Here is a 6961-nt window from a genome sequence, read left to right as displayed (position 1 = left end):
AAGATGCGGGTACCGACTGCTCCACCATCGGGCTGCTGGCAACTGCGTTGTGGTTTTCCGTTTGCCGAAGGGATAAGAATTAAGAATTAATGTTATAAGGGCACTGATGGGACAAACACCAACCTGCTCATACAGTCAGCCCCTACAGGCTGGTGCTAATGGGTGATGAGAATCCACGAGGGCTGAGATTAAAAAGGTAATGGTACACATAGATGGGGAAATAAACTTACTGAGATGAATAGCATCAAAACAGAAAAATGCGTCACATCTTCAGGGTATACATGCATGTACATACTTGTTCAAGTTTCCTCCACATTTTATTGGAAAGAAGTATGTTTTCAGAGAACATATATTTTCATTTTGTTATAATTCATTTCCAAACCCCACATTTTCCAGAAAACTATCCCTAGAACTGATTTCCTCTAAGACCTTCAGGGAGGATTCCAAGTCCTGGCTTTGCAACGGGAATCTGGAAATAGTTTAAAACCTGAGGTCTTGTGCTACCAAGCTCCCTGTGTGAAGAAGCCCAGTGTCTCAGACATGACTGCGTCACTAAACGTTGGCCCTGCTGCAACCTCTGGAACCCAAACCCATGGCCACGTCCTTTCCTGAGCACAGACCACAGCCCCACCAGCTTCCAGCCACAAAGTCTCGAGTTGAGTGAAAGTGTGTAAAGCCCGAGATTTTGCAGGTGAAACATTTCAAGCTCTACAAGCAAAATCTGTTTGCTTAGCAAAAGTAACCGTTAGATAATACGGCCACAGAAATAATTCATTTATGATGCTATAGTCCTATAAAACTGAGAATCCCAAAGCATTTTGCAAATGGTGAATTAAGCTCCAAAAGCATCCTCTGAGGCAGACAAACACTAAATAGATTACATTTTATATGGAAAAAAATGGACAATATGTGACAGCTGCAGAAAAACACAGAATAGAAACTACTCTTTTTATGTCTCTCACTTTTAGTGAGTTAAACATTCTTATTTGAAAGAAGCAATTGTTTCTATTGCATGATTTTACACTAGTAATCCTTGCAGTGATCATCTTCCATTCAAAAACCAGGCAACTCATAACATCACCTTTCAGAAGTTCGTAATGGCTCTTACATTTTTAACTATACCTGCACAAAAATGGCCAATGAACATAAATGCCTCCAAATCTGCACAGCACCAAGGAAATTAGGGGGTTAAAGAATGGGGGTCATCACAGACAGTATATGCTGCTACAGAGAAACAGCTGAATGATTTCAGAAGTGCATGGAAAGATGAGAAATTAGGAAAAGTACTTTGTCATGAGACTGCAGGCTTGGCAGATAATACTGGTGATAATAACTGGTGTGTGCGTATGTTTGAGGTGGGCACTTATTAGCAAGGAATGGAGTTAGTACTGTTTTGTAAATACTACTGGTTGTCTGAACAGCAGCAATTACATACTCATTCTTACCTACTGCCGTTGCAAAGTGTTCTGGCTTGAGCAGTCTGGGAATTGGGTTTGCATTTAAATTTCCACCACTGCTAACACCGCGGAGAGTGGGTGAGGATAGCTCCACATCCACAGCTCTCAAGGTCTCTAGATCTTTGTGTCTTTTCTGAGAGTTAGCGGGCAGCCTTGGCAGCCGCCAGAGGTGTGATTGCAGTGTGGGCAAATGTATCCAGGACCAGCGTTACTCAGAGGCTTAGGCAGCGGTGACAATGGAGGTGGAGTGGCCTATAGTTCCGTAGGAGTTAGTCGTAAAAATTAATTAGCCCCACTGGTTAGGCTAGGAGCTCCTCAAGTGTGCATCGAAGAGCTGTCGGTTTACTTCCCTGATGAATATCCTAACGACTGCAAAGAAAACATGGTAAAAGAGACATATCTGTTCCTGAAGCTGAACAAAAAATTTGCAACAAACAAGCAAACAAAAGCCCCAAAACCAAAAGCAAACTTAAAGCCACTTAAAATTGTAGCATTTAAATGTTTTACCCACAGCAGGCTTTGTGTTCTCCATCAAATAACTGACAGCGGCACAAACTGTGGATGCAAGTAAGTTATCGTGGCATTTTCCCAGCTCAGTCTAGACACAAAGGTTCTTTTCCACTTTAATAATGGAGCCTAGTTTTTCTTCTGTTATCACCAGTCATAGAGCCCAAATGGCTAAATATATCAGAGGTATTCCTCAGGCTGAAAATTTCTCAGACTGCTTTGTGCATTCCATGTTTCATCTTTGAAAGCAGATGAGGCTTTTAGCATCCTTCATTTATTTTTACTTATTGAAAATCTAATGAAATGACACGCTAGGGATCTTTACCACTGGGTGCTGAGCGTCTCTTGAAATTCACTTAATGACCTAAGATCTTAGGGCAGGGGGTGGTCAACATTTCACAAGACCAGCTTCTTAGTGCTCTAAATGTACAGTAATAAATGGGCAAAACTGAGACTTTGAGGGGAGTAGACAGCTTGGGGAATTGATAATAAGAAAGATGCTGAGGTCCAGGAAATTTGTATTGTTATTATACTGTTACTATTGGGTTTGTTCTTTACCATAGTGAAGATACAATAAAGTCAGGGCTTCATCGGAACAACCAGGCAATGACCTTTGCTTGGAAATCTGATCATCTAAAATTAACCAGAACACAACGAGGGGCTGTAGTAAAGAGCACAGAAGGAGTAAGGTAAGAAAATTTAAAATGGGAGTTGTATGATCACGCAGTGACTCCAATGAATCACATAAATGTAAAGATCGTTCAGCAGTCCTTTGGAAGGTGGGGGATTTACATATGAACCGGTAACCAAATCCTTTATATTCAAGCTTCACAGGAGTGAATCTCAGATGAAATTTGAAAGGTGACAGGGAGGCAGCTAAAGGGATCAGAGCCAGAGTTTCAGTGAAATATGTACGTGAATAAACTAAATATTACGTAGGAGCTTGTTGGACAGTTTAGTAACAAATGGGATATCTGTCAGAGTACAGCTTGAGGCTGCCTTCTGACAGAATGAAACAACAGTTTTTAAAAAAATCCCTTCCTCATTACTGCCATGTAGACCCAGCCAACAGCAACGCCCCTCTGGAATCTCTCTCACACGATGGCAAATTTGCCTTGACAGCTCCAAGGTCAAATGAAGTCGAAGGAATCACCAAGAATTCAACCAATGGACTTTATCCAGCGGTTACAGCGAAAGACTCAAAGCAACCATAGTGGGATTCTGCTCTCAGCTTTCATCCTTCTGGACCGTACAAGGAACGCCACGTGCAGGTATCCAGGCAGGTCCCTTAGCACGGGAGGTTGCAAGCTGCGTTGGAGCCTCACGCCCTCGTGCCTCTGACCACTGCGGATCCTGATGCAGGGATGAGCTAGGGAAGGAGCACTGTGGCAAGATAACTGTGGCCAGTCTATCTGGAATTGTCAGGTGGCCCTACATGGATGCTTTTGTCTACATCGGTCATAAATTTGTCCCAAAGCCACCTCTGGTCCTCCCCTGTCTTGCACGGCACAGCTCAAGGTGCTCTGTGACTTCAGGCTTGTCTTCTGTTATTAGTGAATCTTTTTGTCTCATATTCTTAGCTCCAAAATGGGTCTAAAATATTTGTGTGTGTTTGCAGAGTTTGGGATGCCACTTACAGAGTAATTTTGATAGACTGGGATTTTTTCTTCAGATGAAAGATTCCCCGTTGACACAAACTGGCATACCCAAGTCGTATTCTTTCCCATGGCTGCTTAGCTCCGAGGTGGTTTTCCTTTCATATCATCCTCTTTCACATAAATCAAATATAAGATACTGCTACAAATGTAAACATTAACCTGTGAAAGTATAAACCCCGAAGTTTACTTATTTTACAGAGCGTGAATAGCATAGAAAAACACGATTGTTGCCTCCAAGAGCTAACACATGAAATTAAGCGGATAATGTAGAAGAGAAACTCAGTGCAGTGGATAATCAGGAGGTGCCTTCGTCAGCAATGCTAGTACCCGCTTTCAGGTTTTCATACACACTTCTGCATGCTGGATTAATACTGATAGAGAATAGCATGGACAAAGTTCACAGGAGACCAAGACGGCCAATTTCAAATTTAACATGGTGAAAAAAGGCAGTGATAAAGCCTCAGGAATATTTATAATTTCATGCTTAGAGCGTTTTCACTGGCTGTGATTCATGATGCAATGACATGATTCACAGCCTAAGGGATGTGTGAAAGATCCCACTGAAAGCAAGGATCGGAGGAATATTGCATGATCTCGTGGAAAGCACCGGGACCCTCCTGTTTTGTGTGGGAGCTCAGAAGGTCTTTCTTTACCTGAGAAATGTGGAGAATAACCAGGCACCCCTAGAGAAAATTCTGCTGCTACTGAGTCTTTCCAGACCTAAAAAAGCCATCTGCATGAACCAGATAGCAGCTCACTTTTCAGCTCCACAAGCTCTTTCCTTAGATTATTAACTGAGATTGCTAATGAGGCGGCCAGGCCAGTTAGCCACGGCCACAGTGGTGGGGTTTTTGGCTACAAACATCTGTGCAGCAGGAACAAGGCTGAACTCAGCGGACATTCGTCAGATGATGGCAACAACAAATGACTGAAGTGTTGAGCTGGATTTGAAGAGGTATCACAAAGATAAAAGACTCCAGAAGCCCTCTGCAATTCCCTTAGTCATCCATTCCCACCGAAGGCTTCTGTTTTGAAGTTTTCAGGAGGCCTGGTGCGACCTTTGGTTGTCCTTTTGGTCAGAGCTCTTATCTGTCTAGTGCAGACTTGGCCTCTTTTTGCTTGTACTACTCAAAAACAGTTATTACGGGATAAACAAACTGTATTTGCTGATGCACGTTCTCAGTTTCCTTATCAGCTGAACAACACGCTTCTCGTGCATGTTGGGTCAAACTCACTGCTGGTCCAGCTCCAAGAATTCCGGGGCGACTGCACCAGAGCTTATTCGGTGCTCGCTCACACCTACTGACTGCAAAAATAACCCCATAACCACACCGTGATGGAGCATTGCCTTACGAGCCAACTGAGCATTTCCCAGTGTTTCAAAGCATCCTTAGGTTGATGATTACAGATCCTAGACCTTCTTAATGAGAGAGCAACATGATCTCTAAGCACTGTTTTGGGTAGCTGTCAGGATGCTCCGGGATATTGTCAGATTGAAGCCTATGCATCTTATTAAAGCAGAATTTCAGTTTTACTGTGATTGCCTCTTTATAAGTAAATATAATTAAATCACCTGTATCTCAAAACCAGTTCACAGTTGTTGCAAAATACATTGGTAAAGTCACCTGATATGAGGTGCAAAAGATATCTGAGGGGAGAAAACAAAACCCTTAATCCCAGCCCAAAATCAGGTGTTCTAAAAAAGTCCAAAAGCTGGAGACTGAAGTTAAGGGCTCAGCTGTCACGCTTGAAAAGCTTCTCCCTGTACTAACAAGCATCCAACACCAGCAGGAGGGAACAAGTTGCTTCAAACAAGGTTCAACTTTCTGCCCATTTAATCATCATCTCATTGACAGACTTCTGAATCTTAATTTAATCACAATTCTTTAAATGTTTTCTGATATTGTATCTCAATCTCTCTGTTCTACGTCTTTTTATGGCTTCTTTTTTGTCGTGGGACAGAGGACTAGATTATTTTTTTCCAGTGTCCATTAAAATTCCCTTTGCCTGCAGTGCAGCACGCTCTATAAAAGAGATGAACCTGCTGCAAGTGAAATAAGCTGATGCTGCACTGTCTTTTTAGAGCAACAAAAGTCTTTATAGATTATTTTTCCAAGTGTCATGAATCTCCTTCAAAGTCATAAGCCACTGTTATCAATTAATGTACTTAATAGTCTCATTTTCAATTCATGTTCAGGCCACACAGAGTGTATGCTTGCCCCAGCAGATGCTTGAAAGCTTTACCTTTCAGAGATAAAATGTTACCTTGTATGTGATAGGGGTGTTAAGGGGGGGTGATTCAGGAGCAGAAAGACATGTTAAAGTGCAGCACCTGAGGCCTTCTTGTTTTCTGAATTTACAGTCTCAGGCTGGCAGTCGTATAAATGAGTGATGCTCTCTGATGTTCTCTTCCAAGCAGGCTACGAAATTGGCAGGGAGTCTTCAGTTTTGTGCTGATGTGTCCAGAATTCAAATAATTTGATTCTTGGGTATAATGACAATTGGAGGCACAGTATTACCTTGAGAAAAGAGATGGGAGAGACAGCTTCTGTATCCTGTATTGAATTAACAACCGATTCCCATTTACTCTCTCCGCTGAAAACTCTATTATGCAGGGCTCTTATTGCCCTTATTCAAGGGCATGGAATTAAAAAAGTGATATCGATGGTAATGCTCTCATCTTCCTACCATGACATTGAATAATGGGGACAAAGAAGGGAAATCTTGAAGGATGATACGCCTTTTAAAATACTGCTGACATTGGAAACATATAAAGGACAATGCATTTGAATATCAGCTGATGAAGTCATATTCAGATTTTTTCTGCTCTTCGCTTCTGACTTTAAATCATCTTTGCTTTTATTTTCACCAGTGGTTTTGGACCATTTTATTTTCTTGTTATTCCAGGAGACAGCCTTTACTGTAAGGAACATACTTGAGATAAGGACAGAGGTGAAGTGTTGGTTGCACTAATTGCAAGAGAAATCCATTCTCTCTCCTCCTGGATCTGGAGAGCAAGAGTGGGGAATCTGGTGGGGAAAAGTCCACAAGGCTGGTGCAATAATACAGGTGGAGTAATGCTGCTGCTCAAGTGGAGCCTCCTCTTCTGGCACAAGCTGTCATTTTCCAGCTCAGCTTAAGCCCTTTCTGAGGTTACATAGACTGGATAAAGCCAGTGCTCTTATAACAAAACAAGACTGACCGCTGTGGACCCTGCAGCATCCTTCTTTTACAAATACATACATTCAGGTTTAAGAATGTATTTTCCTGTGTAAATGATGCCTTACACCAAATAATGAGTGTATTTCCGTGTTAGGAAATTTTAAAAATTTTTCAGAA

At 41.9% G+C, this 6961-nt stretch overlaps 1 long non-coding RNA gene across 1 annotated transcript; it reads left to right on the top strand.

The window, feature by feature from the left end:
* The first annotated feature begins 73 nt into the window (after positions 1-73).
* LOC130155686 (uncharacterized) lies at positions 74-5211 on the top strand. The gene is made up of 2 exons (XR_008824191.1): positions 74-196; positions 397-5211. It is a non-coding gene; the product is annotated as an uncharacterized LOC130155686 (long non-coding RNA).
* The last annotated feature ends 1750 nt before the right edge of the window (positions 5212-6961 follow it).

Source organism: Falco biarmicus, chromosome 10, assembly GCF_023638135.1.
Source record: "Falco biarmicus isolate bFalBia1 chromosome 10, bFalBia1.pri, whole genome shotgun sequence".
Taxonomy (NCBI): domain Eukaryota; kingdom Metazoa; phylum Chordata; class Aves; order Falconiformes; family Falconidae; genus Falco; species Falco biarmicus.
The sequence above is the reverse complement of the archived record's forward strand: the minus strand, read 5'-3'. Positions and strand labels throughout refer to the sequence as shown.